The sequence below is a fragment of the Lepus europaeus genome, chromosome 8 (genome assembly GCF_033115175.1).
Source record: "Lepus europaeus isolate LE1 chromosome 8, mLepTim1.pri, whole genome shotgun sequence".
NCBI classification, from domain to species: domain Eukaryota; kingdom Metazoa; phylum Chordata; class Mammalia; order Lagomorpha; family Leporidae; genus Lepus; species Lepus europaeus.
The window spans coordinates 26,376,469-26,398,107 of record NC_084834.1 but is presented as its reverse complement, the minus strand read 5'-3'; the positions used below and the strand labels follow the sequence as shown (position 1 = coordinate 26,398,107).

Here is a 21,639-nt window from a genome sequence, read left to right as displayed (position 1 = left end):
TCAAGTAGCCAACCTTCTTTTCTCTGTTCAGTCTCATTGTATTCATTGTTCAAGGTCTTAGACATTAGCTCAAGATTTGCATCCTTGACTTGACTGTGATAAATTAGCCAGGACATGGATGAAAGTTACCTTACATGAATCCAAGAGAGTTTTCTTCTGTGTTTTTTTCTTGTTCAGCACAGATTAATCTAGACAATGGCTTTCTATGCCATTTCTAAGTAAATAGGTTTTCAAGTCATCAAAAGAAATTTTGCATGGCTTTCTGATCTTTTAGTCTGATTAAAGAAGTTAGTGGGGATACAAAAAGACATTAATTTGTTCATTTTATTTTCAAATCTTTAACCATTTGTTTTCCTGTTCCATATTGTAAAGCAAGTTAACATTCTCCTCCTTTTTCTAATTGTTCCACAATTTGAAGTTTTCATTGAATGTTTCATTGAATTCATTATATGTTTACTCTTGAATTTTGACATTTTAATTATTGGGAATATTTGATTGCTATAATCTTAATAATGTTCAACAATACCATCTAACTCACATTTGTATAGAATGCTGACAGAATGACAGTGGTGGAAGCCATGATTATGTGTTGCACAGCTGGTTGACGAAGGGGAAGGCAGAGTGTTCCCATTACAGCAGACATGATGTCCTATCTCTTGGTTACTGTGCAGTCCCAGACAATAGATACTTGTGGTTTTAGGCAGAGTTTATTAGTTGCAAAGAATAGAAGCCCACTCAAATTAACTTGATGAATAATAAAAAATAATTAAATGATTTATTTAATTAATTTATTTGAAATGCTGAGTTAGAGAGAGAGACAGACAGACAGATTTTCCATCTGCTGGTTCACTCCCCAAATAGCTGCAATAGCTGGGACTGGGCCAGGCCAAAGCCAGGAGCCTAGAACTGCATTCAAGTCTCCCACATGGATGCAGGGGCCCAAGGGACTTGGACCATCTTTCTCTACTTTCCCAGGCACAGGGAGCTGGATCAGAATTGCAGCAGCAGGGACTTGAAACACTGCCCACATGGGATGCCGACATTGCAGGTGGTGGCTTAACTTGCTGTGCTACAATGCCAGCCCCAAAGCATCCATCTTAAAAATGTAGGATTTAATAGCCAATCTCAGTGATAACTAATATACACATTGGAGATGATGACTTGGATTAGAAGGCCAAGAATCATGGTACCTGCTTCCTCACTTGTTCTTCTTTCTCTACTTCTCTTCCCTCCTCTCTTGCATGGTCCACATACATCTGACAGCGCTGACATTACCTTTTGCTTTTGGGCCCATATCAGGCTATATTTTAGGCTCATATCAGGCTGTATTTTTCTTAAGTCATATCCCCCAAATGGCCAGTTTGATTGGCTTATTTCAGCCTTTGAATCCATTCCCGCTGGGTTAGTTGGCTATCCTGAGTTCAGAGATCTTTTGGGGCCTCTTGGTGCTTACCACAGTCTGTGTTCTTACCCTGACTGTGTAGAAAGAGGAGGCAGAGTAGACCGTCCCTGTATACACCTTAGCTCAGGTCTTCTGCCTGGTCTGTATTGTGAATGGGGGTACATGGAGTTGAGAAATAAAACAAAAGATCTCTTGGGGTTGGAGTAGGGGAGAACATGTAAGATACAAATTGGGCAGCTTTTACTTGGATATTACACCTCTTACATTGGTTCTTTGCTTTTGATCTCTCATATGTTCTTTCTGTCTTTCTGTTGCATATCTTAAAATATTATGTGAATTATTTGAAAGGCAGAGAGACACAAAGAGAGAAAAAGACGGATCGCCTATCTGCTGCTGGTTCATTCCCCAAATGGCTGCAACAGCTGGGGCTAGGACAGATTGAAGTCAGGAACCTGGAACTCCATCCATGTCTCCCACATGGGTGGCAGGGACTCAGCTACCCAAGCTATCTCCTGCTGTCTCCCAGGGTGCACATTAGGAGGGAATGGGAGCAGAGCGAGGGCTCAAACCTGGGCACTCTGATATAGGATGCAGGTGTCTCAAGCAACATCTTTTTTTTTTTTTTTTTTTAAAGATTTATTTATTTGAAAGGCAGAGTTAGAGAGAGAGGGGGAGGGGGAGAAGGGGAGGGAGAGGGGAGTGGGGAGTGGGGAGTGGGGTCTTCCATCCACTGCTTCACTCCCCAGATGGCTGCAATAGCCGGAGCTGTGCCATTCCGAAGCTAGGAGCCAGGGGCTTCTTCCCAGTCTCCCACGCAGGTACAGGGGCCCAAGGACTTGGGCCATCTTCTACAGCTTTCCCAGGCCACAGCAGAGAGCTGGATTGGAAGTGGAGCAGCTGGGACTTGAACCAGTGCCCATATGGGATGCTGGCACTGTAGATGGTGGCTTTACCCACTAGGCCACAGCACTCCCCCTGCCCCCAAGCTACATCTTAACAGAATCACCAGTGTCAGCTCCTGTTATACATTTTGGAAGATCTCTTACTGAATTTCATTTTGCCAGTCACATTTTCAAAAATGTTTTAAAAGTTCTTATTTTTTTCTAATAATCATTTTCATTGTGTCATTCTTATTTAGTGGTTGTATGTATTTTCTTTGTAAAGTACTCTTCATTTCCTGAATCAACTCTTTCCTCCCAAGGTCATTTTTCTTTGCCATGTTACCTTGTTTTCCAATGCATTCTGCTTCTGCTTTCTTTTTCTTTCTTTTCTTTTTTTTTTTTTTTTTTTTTTTTTTAAGATTCACTTATCCACTTGAAAGTCAGAGTTACATACAGAGAGGGGGAGGCAGAGAGAGTCAGTCTTCCATCCGCTGGCTTACTCCCCAGTCAGCTGCAATAGCTGGAGCTCTGCCGATCAGGAGCCAGGAGCCAGGGGCCTCCTCCAGGTCTCCTATGTGGGTGCAAGGGTCCAAGATCCTGAGCCATCCTCCACTGCTTTCCCAGGCCCCAGCAGAGAGCTGGATTGGAAATGGAGCAGCCAGGACTTGAACCGGCACCCATATGGTAAGCCACAACACTGGCCCCTTGCCTCTGCTTTTGATTGAGCTTCCCAATAATGTGCCTGGGAGGCAGCAGATTTTGGCCCCAGTAGTTGGGTTCCTGCTGCCAACATGGGAGACCCAGATGGAGTTCCTGGCTCCTAGCTTTGGCCTGGTTTAACCTTGGCTGTTGCAGGTAGAAGATAGCTCTCTTTCTCTCTCTGTTTTCTCTTTCACTCTTTTGAATGAATGAATGAATGAATAAATAAATGAATAAATGCATGAATGAATACTCTTTGACCCGAAGTTCAGGAAAGTCCAAGAGTTTTAGGAACTCTGTGCCAGGAATTGGGGAACAGAGACCAAGTGTATTTCTTGTTACATCACGACATCACATGTTTCTTCTGCTTGTGAACATTTGTGTTTTTGTAACTTGCAATCATGAGAAAGATTGGTTTGAACATAGTTCCTGTTGCATGTGTGCCAGGGTTCCTCTAGGAGTGGAGCTGCTGGCTCTGGAGTATGTGCAGGATTAGTTTTACTGCATGAGGACAACTGCTTCGCAGAGTGATTGTACCAGGGTACAGTACACCAGTGTATGAAACTGTTTGTGGCTGCACATCCTGGACAACATGTGGTATGATCAGACTTTAAAATATTCTTGCCTGTAGGAATGAAATACTTCCTTTTTTGCCTATTTTTAAAATTGAGATGTGATTTATCTGTAGTGAAATTTACCTTATTGCAACTTATCTTTCATTTATCTGATTAGTTTTCATATTGCTATTAAACATTCATACTTCTCTCATTTATGGCATTTTACTATGTTTTTCCAACTAGTTTTTTATTAACTGTTAGGTTCTGGATCTGTAAGAGAGGATGTGTATGTACACACACACACACATTGTTAGGGATTTTTTTTTTTTTTTTTTTTGGGTGGGAAGATTTATTGCTCCGGGAGAAAATGGCTGGGCTTTGTATCCAATGGGCAGTTATTGGCAAATATGAGTATGGCATTCTTCCTTCTTCTGGTTTGGTCAATCATTGACAAAATTGGGAAGTGCGTTTTTGCACTTCAAAAATTGATGGATCTTTTTTTTCCCTTCACCCTCCTTATCTGCTACCCTTATTGTTGAACAGGTCTGGTTGGGAAACATCCTTTGACGTTCAGTAACTCAGAAGACTCTCCTTGGAGTACATACTATAAAAATTATGCATACAGTTAAAGCTTGTGATGCTTGCAATGCTCAGTTTTTGCAGTGCTCCACTGATAAATCTCATGGTGTCAGGAACCAGGCTGGCTGGGACGGGGCTGATAAAGGAGGTGGGCTGTGATCGCCAACTCAGACCTCCATTTTGAGAGTTTTAGTCTTTCTCTGACTATGTAGTTAACACGTTTTTGGAAATTTAATGGAAAAATAAGTTTGCTTTATAAAATAATGGCTTTAATTACCATCTTTATTTTATCTGTTTACAAATTTATCCTAAAATGGACTTGACATTTAAAATTTATGTATGTATGTATGTATTTATTTGCAAGTGAGTGCAGGTACATGCTCGTTCCTATCTGCTGGCTTGCTCCTCAGATGCTGGCAGTGGTCCCTAGTTGGGGCGCAACTGGGAGTGGGAACTTCTTCCAGGTTTTCCACATGGTTGGCAGGAACCCACATCACTGGAGCCATCATTGCTGCCTCCCAGGGCCCTCATTAGTAGGAAGTTGGAGTCAGGAGTGGAGCTAGGTATTGAACTCCATATTCTGGTATGTGACATAGGTATCTCAACCACCAGACCAAATGCCCACACCTGAGTAATGTTTTGATCTTTATTACTTTTAATTATGAATGAGGCTGAGTGTCAGTTGTTATAATTATTGACTATTTGTATTTCTTTTTCTGTATTTGAATGCTTTGCCTGTATTATCTTTGGGGTTTTCCTCTTATTGACTTGTATTTTTTACAACAATAATAAAATTTTTATTATGTATCATATATTTTCTCAGGTTACCTTTCAACTTTATTTTTGCTTTCAGTTTTTATATAGTTATATGCATTAGCTTTTTCTTTTATGGTTCCTGGAGTGTGAATCCTCTGTACTTTATTCTGATGTTTTATGATTGCTTTATTCAATTTTTAAAAATTGTTAAAGATTTATTTATTTGAAAGGCAGGGTTATAGAGAGGAAGGGAGGGGAAGTAAAAGAAAGAGAGCGAGGGAGCGTTTTTGATTTTGTTGTGGAAAAGTAATGATAAGATATGGGTTTTAAATTATCTCCTTGAGATAAGTCAGAGGGAGTTGATTCTCAAAGGATTATGATATGACAAGCCTGTGCTTCTTGATTCAGGCTTATCACCTTGGAGGTGAATCAGGAACTCTTGTAATTATGGGTGTGAAAGACTAGTTGCCATTTCTTTTTTTTCCTGTTTGGGCCAAGAACTTTGTTCCTGCAGGTAACTTTGGATATGGTTGTGTGATTCAGGACCAGCCCTGCCAAAAGGCAGGCATTTTGCACTACAAAGACTGTGAAATAGCTGTTTTACAGACTAAGGAGACAATTAAGCTTGATGCCTTTCCCCTCTATCCCCCAAATTTCATATTCGTGTTTATGGCAAAGTTTGTTTAAAGCATTCACGTGTCTAAAAATTATAGTGCAATGAAGAAAGCAGGGCAACGTTTAGGCAAATTAGGCCTCAGAAATCGGAAGCAGAAGTAGTGCAAAAGTCTGGGAGAGGCACAGGTATTTCTTTGAGGGGCATTTTTTATATTCTGAGAGTTCTGTGTTTCACTCTAAATGTTGCATTATGACTGTCTGAAATATTAGCGTAAAGGAAGTGAGTTAGGAGTGTTTTTAAGTGCATTTCTAACATTTAGCTTGTATGTGAAAATGGAAAAAATTATGTGTTTTTTTTTCCCTAGCTTGCATGTGTGGATTTCACTAAATAGCAGTTCTTAGTGACTTAGGCTAGTGAACAAGAATCATTCATTGCAGTGACTTGGGATAGACAGAGCTACTCAGCCTCACTGAGAGTTCAAATCCTAATTATGCTTCTATCCCTCCAGCATTCTGCCCATCTAAACTTCTGTTTGTATAGATGATAATTTGACTCTGAGTCTGCTCACTTTAACAATTTCAAGTTCACAGTGTTCTGGATGCACAGTAGCATCACAGGACCTCATAAAATTAATTTTATGCTCACAACATCATGTAATTTGTACACCCACTGGTTTGAGAATTCACAGAAAATATAATTACAGCTATTGAAGCCAAAGAATATACAGTGTTCCTCTATTATTAGCCAGTCTTCAGCGTCACTGTAATAACAGTGCCTTGTCTAGGAACCCTAAAAATTCTGCCAATGCTTTTGTAGGCCTTGCAAACTGAGATAATCGCTGCTGTCATTAATGGAGGCAGGTCATCCCCCAGCAGGGATCCCCAGCTACTTCTGCCTCAAACTGTTTGCTGATTTAATTCTCCTTGGGCTAGTAAACGAATCCACAATCAACAGCCATGCCTTTCTAAAGGGATAATGGGAGGAGCAGGAATTGGTTGGATTGCTTTCTTGAGATGTGGCATCCTCGAATCTGTTCTAACCTTGGAAGTGTGGAGCTGGTTCATGGAGAGGCCACTTCTTTCAGTGCTGTGGGTGTTTTCTGAAAGTCTTCCCCTCAGTAGGCCTGATCTTCGTCTATGTGACCACACGTGTCTGCTATTGCACAGGCTGTAGCACTGCTTCTACAGGCTGGGTTTACTTTACTGTTAATTAATTGATTGATGAGTTGTTTCATTTATGCTTAATAAATAGAAGTCAGCTCTGTGTAGAGAGCTGAGCTAGGCTCTGTAGAGGCATATGCAATAAAAACAAAACACAGTGCTTGTTGAAACTAGCCTGGAAATTAGGGTGGAAGCACTGGGTACTAGGGGACATGCACAGCTGGCAGGAAAAAGGATTACATTGTGGGAAAGGTGTGTGGCACAGCGAGTTAAGCCCGTCCTTGGGACAACTGCATCTCAAACTAGAGTGCTGGTTTGAGTTCTGGCACCTCTGCTGCTGATCTAGCTTCCTGGTAACATGTCCTGGGAGGTTGTCAGGTGATGGCCCAGTACTAGGGTTCCTGCCACCCATGAGGGAGACCTGGGTGGAATTCTTGGCTCTTGGTTTTAGCCAAGCCCACCCCTTACTGTTGTATTTGGGGAGCTAACCAGCAGATGTAAGCTCTCTTTTCTCCTTTCTCTCTGTTGCACTGCTTTTTAGGTAGGTGAAAATAAATAAACCAAAGATTAAAAAAAAAGTAAACATTAAAAAAAAAAAAGAGAGAGAAAGTGCTACGTTGTGTGATATGGAGTGTAAGTGCTGCAGATCTTTAGGGAGAAGAATTGGTCATTTAATTTCCCAGAAAGTGGAATAAAGGGAACCCAGATGAGGAATACCAGGTAGAGGGTTCCTTTCTGCTGGTACTGCTGGCTCCTCTTCGGACTCCCTAACAGCCCCTGGGAACCTGTGCCCTGATCCTTCAAAGTCCATTTCATACGATTTTGTTAAAACATACAAATAAGCATTTTAATTTGATAATATCTTTTGTAGAACAGAAGACTTTGAAAACACATAGAACACATAAGAGAAGCCACCTGTCACCTACCACCTAGAAATAGCTGCAGGAATGACCCCCCCACCTTATTTTTTTTCCAAGTAGATGATTTTGATTATATTTACTTTAGATTCTCAGTCTAGAAGGTGGAGAGAGATTCTAAAAAAAACAATTAAACTTTTACAGGATTACTCTCGTTATTATGAAGATAATTCTGGTTACGTCTTACCTTTTACTTCACAGTTCTTTTGAAAATTTTCTTGTGACTATTGAACAAAGCATATTTTTTTAGAGTGTTTGAAAGCAAATAGCCTTATTTAATTAAGTTGATCAGTTAGTTACTTTATTTCAGTGGCAGCCAGCTTGCGTGTTTATTGACGCGATGGGGCTCCAGCCTTGACCGCATACTTGCACGGAGGGTGCAGCCGCACCTTGCGCTGCTTCTTGGTCTTCAGGTTCTCCTCGCGTTTGTTGCGCTGGTGGCGCACGGCGCATGTCTTCCTGGGCTGCAGGTCCAGGGACTTGTTCTTCTTGTCCTCGTGGAATTTCTTGAGGTTTTCCTTCTGGGTCTGGTGAATAACAGGGAAAACACAGGCTATGGATTTGTGGACAACTCTGATCTTGGAGAGCATGGACGCTGTGCCACCGTTTGACGTTGCGTGGCTGGGACGGCGCCACCTTCAGGTCATCTCCCTGTTTCAGCAGCTCCTCTTTGTTCTTGCTGCCAAGGTCTTGAGCCTTGGTCTTGGCCTTGAGCACACAAGCCCTGCCGCCGCCGCTGTTCTTAGGGAAAGAGAAATGACCTTATTTTATTTCATTTTTTGATGTATAACGATTTATTTTTTCATACATACACCTTTAGGAATATAGTGATTCTTCCCACTGTACCTGTACTCCCACCCTTCCTCCTCCTCCCTCTCATATTCCCATTCTTATTTTTTATGAAGATCTATTTTCAATTAACTTTATACACATACGATTAACTCTATACTAGGTAAAGAGTTCCACAAATTGTATGAAAGAAAAAAAAAGTTTCCTCAACAGTCGAGATGAGGGCTATTCAAAGTCATTGCATCTTGGGGCCGGCACTGTGGTGTAGTGGGTAAAGCCACCCCTTGCAGTACCAGTATCCCATATGGGCACTGGCTTGAGTCTTGGCTGCTCCACTTCCGATACAGCTCTCTAATGTGGTCTGGGAAAGCAGTGGAAAATGGCCCAAGTCCTTGGGCTCCTGCACCCACAGGAGAGACACAGAAGAAGCTCCTGGCTTCAGATCGGCACAGTTCTGGCCATTCCTGCCATCTGGGGAATGAATCAGTGGACGGAAGACCTCTTGCTCTTACTCTCTCTCCCTCTGCCTCTCTGTAATTGTCTTTCAAATAAATAAATTTTTTTAAAGATTTATTTTACTTGAAAGTCAGAGTTACACAGACAGAGGAGAGGCAGAGAGAGAGAGAGAGAGAGAGAGAGAGAGAGAGAGAGAGAGAGAGAGAATCTTCCATCTGCTGGTTCACTCCCCAGTTGGTTGCAACGGCCAGAGCTGCACTGATCTGAAGCCAGGAGCCAGGAGCTTCTTCCGGGTCTCCCACATGGGTGCAGGGGCCCAAGGACCTGGGCCATCCTCTGCTGCCTTCCCAGGCCATAGCAGAGAGCTGGATTGGAAGTGGAGCAGCCAAGACTTGAACCAGCGCCCTTATGGGATGCTGGCACCGCAGGCAGTGGCCTCACCCGTTAAGCCACAGCACCGGCCCCCAAATAAATAAATTAATATTAAAAAAAGTCATTGCATCTTGAAGTGTTAATTTCACTTCTATAGATTATCTTTTAGGTGCTCTGTTAGTTATCACAGATCAAGGAGAACATATGGTATTTGCCCTTTTGGGACTGGCTTATTTCAATGTCCAGTTTCATGCATTTTGTTGCAAATGACAGGATTTAATTTTTTTTTACCATTGTTTAGTATTTAATGATGTATATATCCTATAATTTCTTTATCTTCAGTTCATGGGCATTTTGGTTGATCCCATATCTTAGCTATTGGGAACTGAGCTACAGTAAACATGGGGGTACAGATAACTCATATGCTGATCTCATTTCCCTTGGGTAAATTCCCAAGAGTGAGAAGGCTGGGTCATAACGTAGGTCTATATTCAGATTTCTGAGATATCTCCATTCTGTCTTCCACAGTGGCTGTACCAGTTTACATTCCTACCAGAAGTGGCTTAGGGTACCCTTTTCCCCACATCCTCGCTAGCATTGTGGTTTTGATTTGCATTTCTCTGATGGCTAGTGATCCTGAGCATTTTTTTCATGTGTCTGTTGACCATTTGTATTTCCTCTTTTGAAAAATGCCTGTTTAAGTCCTATGCCCATTTCTTAACTGGGTTGGTTGTTTTGTTATTGTTGAGTTTCTTGATCACTTTATATATTCTGGTTATTAATCCATTGTCAGTTGCATAGTTTGCAAATAATTTCTCCCATTCTGTTGGTTGCCTCTTCACTTTCCTGAGTGTTTCTTTTGCAGTCTGCCTCTCAATTTGATGTAATCCCATTTATTAGTAGTGGCTTTGATTGCATATGCCTCTGGGATGCCCTTATTTTAAAGACGATGTTTTCAATGGACAGACTTTGGGGAATAATAGGAGATGGTGATTTTATAAAACCTTAAGAGAGTTATGTCTGTTTGGTTTACTCCTTAAATGCCCACAGCAGCAGAGGCTGGGCTAGGCTAAAGCCAGGAACTATGAACTCCATCCTGGTCTCCCACATGGGTATTTGAGCCACCATCTGTTGCCTCCCAGGTATATTAGTAGGGAGTTGTTCCCGAAGTGTGTGTAGTACTGTGACTTGAACCAGGCACTTAGATGTGGGATGCAGGTGTCCCAAGCAGTGACTTAACCCACTACACTGTAGTGCCCACCTCAGAAAAATATTCAGTGTCAGAAACTTATTTTTTCCTTCTTTTTAAAAAAAATTTTATTTAAGTTATACAGATTTTATATATTTCATATATACAGATTTAGGAACATAGTGACAACCCCCCCCCCCAAAAAAAAAAAAACTTAATTTTTGATAGATGTGAAGCTATTAGGTGACTTTCAGACCTTGGCTACTGACAGGGGCACTTGAAATAGGAAAGTCTGTGGGCGGGGTCCTTCTGCATGGAGGAGTAAGCCTTGGCTTCTAAAGTACATTTTCTGAATCTGCCATCATTATATTTGCTCTGGCATTTTGTGCCAGACTAGGAAAGGAAGCTGTGGGATTCTGTATTTTAGAAAAATCTCACCAGCTCTCCATGTTTGAAAAATTATTACTGACTATCAAAATGCAAAGTAGCTTTTATTCTTTTTCCCTCACCTGTTACATATGTGCATTAACTGATATTTCTTAATCTTTTCGGGAATTGGTGACACCTTGCCTTGTTTTTTTTTTTTTTTTTTTTTTGCCAGGCAGAGTGGAAAGTGAGAGAGAGAGAGAGACAGAGAGAAAGGGAGAAAGGTCTTCCTTTTTGCCGTTGGTTCACCCTCCAATGGCCGCTGCGGCCGGCTCATCTCGCTGATCCGAAGCCTGGAGCCAGGTGCTTCTCCTGGTCTCCATTGAGGGTGCAGGGCCCAAGCACTTGGGCCATCCTCCACTGCCTTCCCGGGCCATAGCAGAGAGCTGCTTGCCTCTTGGTTTTTTAAAAAGCGCTTATTTAGTATAATGTCTGACTGCCCTAATCCTATAATGCCTTTTTTTTTTTTTAAGATTTATTTTTTTATTTGAAAGGCAGAGTTACAGAGAGGCAGAGCCCGAGAGATAGAATCTTTCATCAGCTGGTTCACTCCCCAAATGGTCACAACAGCTGGAGCTGAGCCGATCCAAAGCCAGGACCTTCTTCTGGGTCTCCCACATGGGTATAGGGGCCCAAGGACTTGGACCATCTTCTACTCCTTCCCAGATCACAGCAGAGAGCTGGATTGGAATTGGAGCAGCCAGGTTGAACTGACGCCCATATGGGATGCTGACACTGCAGTTGGTGACTTTATCCACTATGCCACAGCACCGACTCCCTAATGTCTGTATTTAAAAAACACATTCCTGGGCAAGTGTTGTGGTGCAGCATATTAAGCCGCCACTTGGGGACATCTGTATCCTGCCAGCTAACCTGATTCAAGTCCTAATTTTGCTTCCCTTCCAGCTTCCTGATAATTTGCCTGGGAAGCAGCAAATCATAGCTCAATTACTTGGGTCCCTGCCACCATGTGGGAGACCCGAATTGAATTCCTGGATTCTGCTTTCAGCCTGGCATGACCCAAGCTTTTTGGGGCATTTGAGGAGTGAACCAGTAGATACGAGATCTGTTTCTCTGTGTCTTGACCCCTCTCTGTCACTCTGACATTCAAAAAACAAACACATCTTTAAAAGTCATCCTGTTGTCCTGAGATCTTTGCTGTGTGTGTATGGTGGGATACAAACTCAGAGGCTGGGCAGATAGTATAAAAATAATATAAGGTTTTAGGGGACCAGGGAGTTATAAGGACTGTGACAGATTGGAGAATGCTTCTCTCTCTGAAGATAGTGGAAAAACAATAAAAATATATACTTTAATGGCTAAATAGAAAGTCAGGTTTTGATCTGAATCCTGCCAGTTTGAGTCCTGTATTTATAATAGTGTAGATTAGTAGTACAGTAAAAATAGGTAACATTTATTGAGAGTTTACTATGTGTTGGACTTAACACATTTTCTCATTCCTTCTTCACAGTAAAGATAAATATTACTGTTATCCTTATCTTATGACATTAAGGCTTAGAGATGTTATTTGCCCTGTATCAAAGATAGTAAGTAATGGAATCAAAGGCATGTTTAACTGACTTTGGATCTTGAGCTCTGTGATGTGTTTTGTTTTTAAGGCATGTAGGTTTGAATTGCAGTGGGTAGAGAAAAAATAGCCAGTCATTGGTTATACTACTCAAAGTATTGGGACCAGCTGGTTTTGTGACCGTGTAGGAAGGAGTCAGGCCTGGGAGAAAGGGCAGAAAGGCCTGGGAGAAAGTTCTTGGTCTTAGAGGAAGAGCAAACAGCGGGCAGAGGTGTGCTGCAGTGCGGACAGGCTCTGGAAAAGTCTTTAGCAGAAGCCATGGGAGGGGATTACCTTGGTAGGGGTAAAGAAAGTATTGGTTTATGTGAGAAGAAAATGTGGGTGGAGTTTAAGGAGAAGGTGAGCAGCATATAGCAGTGGAAAATCAGACAAAATGGAAGTTTAGTAGCAGCTTCTAATGTAGATTTTTGCAGATGGGGGTAAGGTCTGCTGGGATATTTTGTGTCCTTGGCTCCTTAACTATGTGTGAAGGAATACAAGTGTCTAGAGGTACAAAGAACTAAAATGTATGGGGTCTGAGATTTAATCCAGGGCTTCCTGTTACAGTATACTTTAAAACTAAATGAGGTTTTGGTCTGGACACAGGGGACTGTCCTTTGTGGGGTTTATCTCATCAGCTCCTCCTCACATGTGCAGAGTTGTTTTCTGGGGCATAGTGGATCTCTATCAGCACTACTGGCATTTCCTGTGATATTTAATGGAAAAGGGTCATAAAGAAAGTATTCTCACAAACCTCTGGTTGTTGAACTAACCAACACCACCAAAATGTTTGCCTTTTAACATAGCACCATTAAACAAACAAACGGCTGATTTGTGCATTATCACTCAAAGCCACTCTGTCTAAGTGACTTTAACAGAAGGAAATGAAAGGTAAAGTCAAACTGTTCCTAACCGGCTACACATGAACATGAACCCTGGGAAACACAGCAGCCTCTGTGAGAGACCAGTCTGCATAAACCTCACAGGGCTCTAAAGAGAATTAAAGAAAAAAAATACACACGATAAAATTTTGAGGACTGTATCTTGACATTTTTCCTGAAAAATGAGTGTGCACTACACAAATATATGGGAAGATAAGATTTAGTGAGTTTGCTTTCTGACACCTAAACACTTTAAAATAGATATGAAAGGAGGAGAAAGCAAACTTGCTTGTTAGAAACTTAATACTGCTGGAAGAAAGGGGTGGGAGTGGGACCAAAAATAGAGTGTGAGTGGGTATAGAGAAGCCGTTCTGTTTCATTGGTTGTTTCATGGGTTTAAAATGATCACTTTCCTAGAAGCAGCAAGAAAAACTGGTCCAGTTTGTTTTCAGAGTTGAAAGTAAATACTATGTAAGCAGCCCCTGGCTTTGCAATGGTGCCATCTGGAATATCATTTCAGAATTTGGCCAGATCTCTAGTGATTTATGTTTAGTAAACAAGATTTTTTTCAGCTTCCTATTGTGAAAGAGCAAATGGTTTGGAGTTTAGGTTGCTGCTTTTCAGCCTCTTTTGATGGCTTTGTGAAGGTGATTCTGCATTAATCTCTATTGTGTTTCTGTAGTGCTGGTTTGCCACACTGATTTCTGAAGCAAGAAACCAGAACAGTGTTTGAAGCTAGAATGGCGTAAAATATTAATACACTTGTTGTAGAACTACCAAAAACTGCTTCTGTTTCTTAAAGTTGTTAGCTAGAGAGGAGGAATGAGAAAGCTTTTGCACAAACTTGAGATTAAGGTTTCTGCATTTTTTTTGCATCATAAAACAGATACTCTTAATTTTATGAACAAATGAAATGGAATCACAAGGTAGCTATTTTCAATGTTTGTGATTTTTCATGATTTAGGAGTTTAATTTTTCCCCAACATAGGAAAGTATTTCTTTTTGAAATTGTGGCTATGTAATGAAAAATGGTATCTCCTTTAGATAGTTGAAGATACATTATTCCGATAATTGAATAATAATACTTCATTTATTAAAATGTAGATAAAATTTTAGTATATTCTACATTTCAATTAAATATTTTTATTTTTTAAAAATAAACTTATCTTGGGGCTGGTGTTGTGCTGTTAGCAGGTTAAGCTACTGCCTGTGATACTGGCATCCCATATGGGTGCTGGTTCATGTCTTGGCTGCTCCACTTCAATCCAGCTCCTTGCTAACACGCTTGGGAAAGCCATGGAAGATGGCCCAAATACTTAGGCTCCTGCTACCCATGTGGGAGATCTGGGTGAAGCTCCTGGCTCCTGGCTTTGCCCTGGTGCAGCTCAGCTATGCAGCCATTTGGAGAGTGAACCAGTAGATAGAAGATCTCTCTATCTGTAACTCAGCCTTTCAAATAAACAAATCTTTAAAAAAATAAACTCATCTTGGGGCCGGTGTTGTGGCGTAGAGCTGCTGCCTGCAGTGCTGGCATCTCATATGGGTGCTGGTTTAAGACTTGGCTGCTCCACTTCTAATTCAGCTCTCTACTGTGGCCTGGGAAAGCAGTGGAAGATGGCCCAAGTCCTTGGGCCCCTGCATCCACCCGCCTGGGAGATCTGGAGGAAGCTCCTGGCTTCGGATCAGCTCAGCTCTGGCCATTGCAGCCGTTCAGGGAATGAACCAGCAGATAGAAGAGCTCCCCTCACCCCCCGCCCCCCACTTCTGTCTCTCTCTAACTCTTTCAAATAAATAAAAATAAGTATTTTTTTAAAAAAGCTCATTTCTTCAGTTTTTCTAAGAATTTCTATTTATTAAATTTTTACTTATTTGAGAGAGAGAGAGAGAGAGAGAGAGACTGACTCAGATAATTTCCAGCTGCTGATTGAGTCCCCAAGGACCTGCAACAACCAGAACTGGGCCAGACTGAAGCCAGGAGTCTAGAACTCAGTCTAGCTTTCCTATGAGGCCATTACCTACTGCTTTCCAGGTAGTGAATTAACAGGAAAACTAGAATTACAAATGAAGCCAGGACTTGAAAATAGGCATTCCAGTATGGAGTGTAGGCATCCCAAGTGGTGTCTTAACCACTGCACCAAGTGCCTGCCTCTAAACAATTTTTAGAGATCCTATATTCAAAGTCTTCCTATTGTTAGCCTTGAATTTGTGTGAAGATGTAAACATTTTAATAAACATTTTATTTTCTAAGGCTGAAAACATATTAATAAAGTGTTTTGGGGGTATAATGTTTATGAAAAATATATAATATGTCTTTCATATCCCCTGCAGATAAAAATAGCTACTTACATCTAGCTAGTAAGTCTCTATTCTAGTATCCACCACCAACACCTCTTCTTCAATCTTGAGTTGAAGGTGTCTCCCTAAACTGCTATCTTAATATTGAACATGCAGCTCAAACCAAGCAAAAGATAAAATGTGTAGAGAAGGTCATGCTTTCAGATTCTATCAGCTGTTTTCAATCTGATTCTGCCTTGGCAGCAAACCATGTAATTGTCATTTTGTCTCATTAGTTGACCCTAGTCTTGAAAAGAACAAGTTTACTAGTCTTTTTAAATTGCCTTCTTACAAATTTTAATATCCAAAATCAGCTGATAAATTTAAACTGGTGATAAGATAGACTAAGGTCAAGTAAAAGTTCTGAGTAGATCAGGAATTCAGTGGAGGAGGGAAATGAAGAAAAGAATGACTTTGTGACTGTTGAGGAATGGAAGATTTCTGAAGTATTTGTATTCAGAAAATGAGACAGGGCTTATACTGTATAGTTGTGTGAAAATGTATATGATGTTTGTTTCATTAATATTTTCCGTAGTGCATTTTTGTTTGCATTTAAATAGGCCACCTATTCTTGCAGAGAAATAGAGGCTTAGATGATTAGAAGGCTGAAGAAAAGCAGACGAAGACAGGTGGTTAGGTGTGCAGCCTCTTCAGGGGTAACGCCAGCAGTAGCCTGAGGTATGACATACAGAGGAAAGAGGGCTACAAAGCAGGAGGTGAGGAGGTATTTTGGAAGAGTCAGGGAGAGAGGTTTGTTTTTTGAGAAAGCATTTGTTGTTGAGTGAAATATTACATGCATGCCTCTCTGGGAGTAGGAGAGAGCCAGGTTTCCCAGCAAATGGCTAGGTTTGTTTTGTTGATGCTGCCTTGCTGGGTCTGAGGTTTGTGGGATGTGGCAGTTGGCCTCGTGTTTGTGTGAGAATAAAAGTAGACGAGGATATAGGGGGCTGTATTATTCCCAGGGAAACTGGAGGACAGCAGTTTATGTGACCTTGAAGGGAGTGGAAGACAGTTGATCAGATAACCTAGTTGAGTCAGATCTGGGCAGCCTAACAGTCTCATCCCTTTTCCCTCCCTCCTTTCCCCCTCCCTCCCTTCCTCTCTTTTTCTTTTTATTTGTTTGGAAGGCAGAGAGAGAGAGAGAGAAGTCTTTTATCTGCTTGTTCACTCCCCAAGTGGGCACAATGGCTGTAGCTGGGCTGATCTGATCCGAAGCCAGGAGCTTCTTCTGGGTCTCTCTCACATGGTTGTAGGGACCCAAGGACTTGGGCCATCTTTTACTCTTTCCCAGGCCATAGAGGAACTGGATGGAAGTGGGGCAGCTGGGACTCAAACTGGCACACATATGAGATGCTGGTACTGCCAGGGGGTGACTTTACCCACCATGCCACAGTGCCAGCCCTCCCCCCAACCCCCATCCCTTTTTCTTGAATCATGCCTGACCTGTAGGACTTTGGGCCTGGGACCTGCTTTGTAGTATACATTGAGGATAGAACAGGTCATAAAGAATTTTGAGAAATGTGTTATTAGAATTTTCCTCTAGAGGTGGGTGTTGTGGGGTAGCAGGTTAAGCCACCACTCACATTCCATATTGGTGCCTGCTGCAAATCCCTGCTACTCTGGGCTTGGGAACCATGTTCCTGCTAATGCACCTGGGAGGCAGCAGATGATGGCTGAAGAATTTGGACTTCTGCTGTCCTTGTGGAAGACCTGGGTGGGATTCCTGGCTCCTGGCTTCAGACTAGCCTAGCCTTGTCTGTTGCAGGCATTTGGGGAGAGAACCAGTGGATGTAGGATCTCTTTCTATCTCTCACGTCTGTCTGTCACTCTGATTTAAAAAAAAAAAAAAAAAAAAAAAGGAACTAATTCCCCTCTTGTTCCTTAGGGGTCTCTCCTGAGTTTGGGAAGATAAGTCACATGTTCATGTCTATAAATTTCTCCATTATATATTTGCATTCAAAAAGATGCATTCATAGAATATTAAAGAAGTGGTAGCATTTTTGGCATGCCTTTGGCTGAGTATTCAGGTGATATTTACAGTGGGGTCATACTATATGCATATTTTGCTCAGTGAAAACTCAGCTGATACACTTGGCTAAAAGAAATAAAAGGTCAAGGAATAGCAATTGAAATACGATAAACATAGTCTTGGAGTGAACCCAGATAGGAGATGGGAGCCTGCTGTTAGGAGATTTAATTTGTTCACATGTTTGAGTGTTTTAGGTTAACAGCACAGCCCTCAAATGCAAGCCAACTACTTCCTGTGGTGTTTACCTGAACAGACAATAATGTTTTCCAAAGATCAGATAGACTTGATTATCTTGCACATACAGAGAAAGAAAATATTATTTACTTTGTGAGCCATTTCAGGGACTTTTCAAGGTAGTTTTGGTTATTTGTAAATAAAATGAAGCTGTTAGTAAAATATATGCTTTGGTTTGACTTTAGACTGAACTGAATTCCATGTACCATTTGCTATGACTTCAGTCTTGATTGGTTGAGAGTAGGTATTTCAGAGCACCTTTACTACTGGCCCATGTGTTATTTGTCATTGCCCAAAGAGCTTAGAAAATATTTTTGTTGAACGAAATAATGAATTTGTAATACCTTTACCTGATACCTTCACGACCCTCCATGGTCCTTAGAGCATGGGCACATTCTGGCTGCTTTGGTTGAGAGGAAATGAGTTGTGCAGAGTGGTTTAGATTGTCTGTTGGAACTGGATTGCAGGTTACTGACTTACTGAGACAATCTTTTCTTCCCAGCCCTAGGTACTGCCAAAAGCAGGTAGCAGAGAGGGAGGTTGAAAGTAGAGTGAAGGTGCATATGAGGTGCCAGTGGCCTTGAAGAAGCTGTTACCATTCTTTCTATTTTATAGCAAATCTGTGTCTTTTACACCATGACAGGGCATGATATTCACTTCAGATAGTTTTGGCATCCCAGAAAGGGACAGCCTTTAACTTAGAAAGTTCTAGTTCTTCCTTTGTTCCTTGCATATTGTTTTGAATGCTGGTGTTATGGGTGCCTTACAAATTAAGCTGCTAGTAAAAATATGCCCATCTACCATTCAAGCCTCTCTTCTTTCAACTGTGGTCCAGTACTTTATACACAGTTTGTTTGTTAGCTCACAAATATGTATCATAAAGAAAAGTGTTAACTCTTCAGTGGGTGGCCTTGTCCAGTGGCAGTCCTGAGCATGAGGCCTCTTACCCTGTGTTTCACAGCACCACTACGACACTTACAGAAAAGATCCTGCTTCCCTAAGATATCTGTCTGACCAAGCGAGATTAAGTCACAATAATTACCGTTGGAGTTTGTTTTTTATATTCCATTAACAGGAGTTCAGCTGCTGCCTTCAGTGAGTTTGGAAGCTCCTGTGTATGATGTCCACACCTTTGTCCCAGACACAAACATGTGACTGTTAGCCACTTGTTCTATGCAGTTTGTAGCCTTTGTCAGCCTCCTGGGCTAGTTTGATATCTTTATCTTTGTAATGTGTCACTTTTTTACTGTTATAAAAAAATCACAAATCAGGCAAAGAAATCCAGTGGTTTTTAAAAGTATTTTTCTGCAAAGTGACAATAAAGCCATTGCAAAAAGTAATTAATACCAGGAACTTCTGGCTCAGAGAGGAACAGATGAAAAGCTGAAAGCTGCCTTCATTTCTTTACCTTTCTCCACCCCAACCCTTGAGGTATCTGGGGCTCTGTGGAGCTCAGTTTTAAACCACAGCTCTGGAGTACTGGATGGGTTGATAAGTGTTAAGTACATCTTTCTAGCAAATTTTCTGTTTATTAGTTTCTGAGGGTAAAATTTTAAACAAAATTGCCCCATGGTCTCCTCTACACTTATTCATGGTGTTAATTACCTACAGATGCTCACCTGTCATCAAGAAACTTTCGTGTACCTTCAATCTATTTAATCCAGCTGTAGGTGCCAGAGTTGAAAGACTGATCTAGGTGACAAGATGCTACTGTTTTTTAATTTGGTGATGAGAGTGGCATCTGGAGGCCACTGTGAAAGTGCTTAAGAGGTTGCCATGTCCAACATGAGACAGACCTTAATTGTACAGCTCACTGATCCTCAAAGCCTGGTCCCAAATAGCAGCACTAGCATCTCCTGAAATTTTTTGGAAATTCTTTGCTTCTGCTCTAGAACTGCTAAATCAGAGGATGGTGCTCAAGCCCAGCAATTCCTATTGAATCAAAAATTTTTTGATTTTATTATATTTTAAATATAAATAAAAAATTAAAATTAAATATAAATAAAAATTTTATGTATTTGAAAAGTGGAGTAACTGAGAGAGAAGGAATGAAAGAATGAGAGAGGGAGAGAGATTTTTTTGTTGGCTGCTTCACTGAGTGAGAGAGAGAGAGAGAGAGAGAGAGAGAAAGAGAAAGGAAGAGAGAGATCTTTCATCTGCTTCACTTCTCAAATGCCTGCAATAACCGGGAGGGACACGCCAAAGCTGGAATTCAGTAACTCCATCCAGGTCTCTCACGTGGGTGGGTACTTGGGTTATCATCTGCTGCCTCTTAGGGTGCTCATTAGCAGAAAGCTGGATCAGAAATGGAAGCTGTACCTGAACCCAGGCACTCTAATATGGGATGTGGGTGTCTCAGTGGCAACTTAACTCTCTGCCACAGTACCCAACCCTGTATGTTAAAATTTGAGAACTACTGAAATTGTGGAACTCACTTATGGTGCCAAGACTTTGTTTGGGGTGTCTTAACTCTGCCCCTCTTCCCACAGTACTCTTATTGTTTTACTATAGAAATTTGGTATTTATATATTTTTTTAATCTTAGGGAAGTACCTAGAAACTTCAGCTTCAAAACAAATGACCTAGCTTGGACTTACAGGTAGCTTGTCACCCCTAAGCTCTTTTTATTTGGACATTCTCAAGCAGCCACTGGATGTGTATGAATGCTATTTTTCAGATGTTGCCTTAGTTGAAAAACCTGATTGTTTAACAAAAGAAGTCATTTTCTGCTTGACCTATCAGAGCCTCATTTGTCTGACTATTGCCAAGGTAACTCGGGCATTGAAGAACTTTCAACTTCACGTCTCCAGTGGGGTTCTGACAGAGGATTTCCTGAATGCTGTGCCGATGTTACCTTAATCATCCTGTCTGGGGTACTTCGTTATCGTTATAAGCTTGTGTCTTTAAGTTTAATTAGACAGTCATTTGAACTGGAAGAGGGTTCTGTTCAATTCTGGCAGTCCTATTTTAGCTTGTCTTGTCTACGTAAGTGCTATTGTGTACATTAAATAGAATAAGAGTGGTTCTGTGCTTGTGCAGTCTTTTCTGTTTTTGTGGGTTGGGAATGGTGCACACTTGTTGCTGACAATAACCAAAATGCATTTAGATAGTGCTTTGCAGTGTATCCAGTAACTTCAGATATTCTTGCTTTTAACGATTCGATCCTGTGAGGTGTATAGAGCAGGAAGATAATGCCTCTATTTACAGGTGATGACACTGAGTCTTAGAGAACAGAGGCAACCAGTATCACTAGGTTTACCCGTCATTAAAAGCTTTGGATAGTCCCACTAGGTTCATGCCCTGGTTACTTCTAAGTATGCCTGGATTATGACCAGAAAAGTCTCAAAAGTTCATTGTGTCTAACAGACTGATTGTTTACTGGCACATAAAGTAAATTTCAAAAGAAATAGGTCATGTTAAAGTTGTGGATTTCTTTTTTGCTCTCACTTATTCTTGTGTTCTCTCTCTCTCTCTCTCTCTCTCTTTTAAATAAAGCTTTATAGGTACAGATAAAATCTCCTCAATTCGCAATCAAAGGAAAGCTGACCCTGTCCCCTCTTCTTTTGTCCTCCAGGAAGATCTTATAAAATCCTGCCTAGTCAGATTTTTTTAGTATATTTGGCCAAAAGAGGGCAAATTATTGGCAGCTGGTAGCATCACCTCATTTTCATGAGATTGTATTTCAGACTAGTGCCCTTGTAACTTACATTACATAGCCTTAAAACTGCACATAAAAGTTTGCTGTGGAAGAGTAGCAAATGTAAGATAAATTGAGAAGGTTAAGGGGAAAACTGTG

The 21,639-nt window shown here is 41.2% G+C and overlaps 1 protein-coding gene, 1 non-coding gene and 1 pseudogene across 8 annotated transcripts in view; 2 read left to right on the top strand and 1 right to left on the bottom strand.

The window, feature by feature from the left end:
- The window catches only part of FHIP1A (FHF complex subunit HOOK interacting protein 1A), a 307,163-nt gene that overhangs the window by 60,727 nt on the left and 224,797 nt on the right, over nucleotides 1-21,639 (top strand). The gene's annotated exons all lie outside the window — the stretch shown is intronic.
- Nucleotides 1,437-1,568, top strand: LOC133766129 (small nucleolar RNA SNORA51). The gene has a single exon (XR_009866680.1). It is a non-coding gene; the product is annotated as a small nucleolar RNA SNORA51 (small nucleolar RNA).
- Nucleotides 7,897-9,770, bottom strand: LOC133765239 (large ribosomal subunit protein uL29-like; annotated as a pseudogene).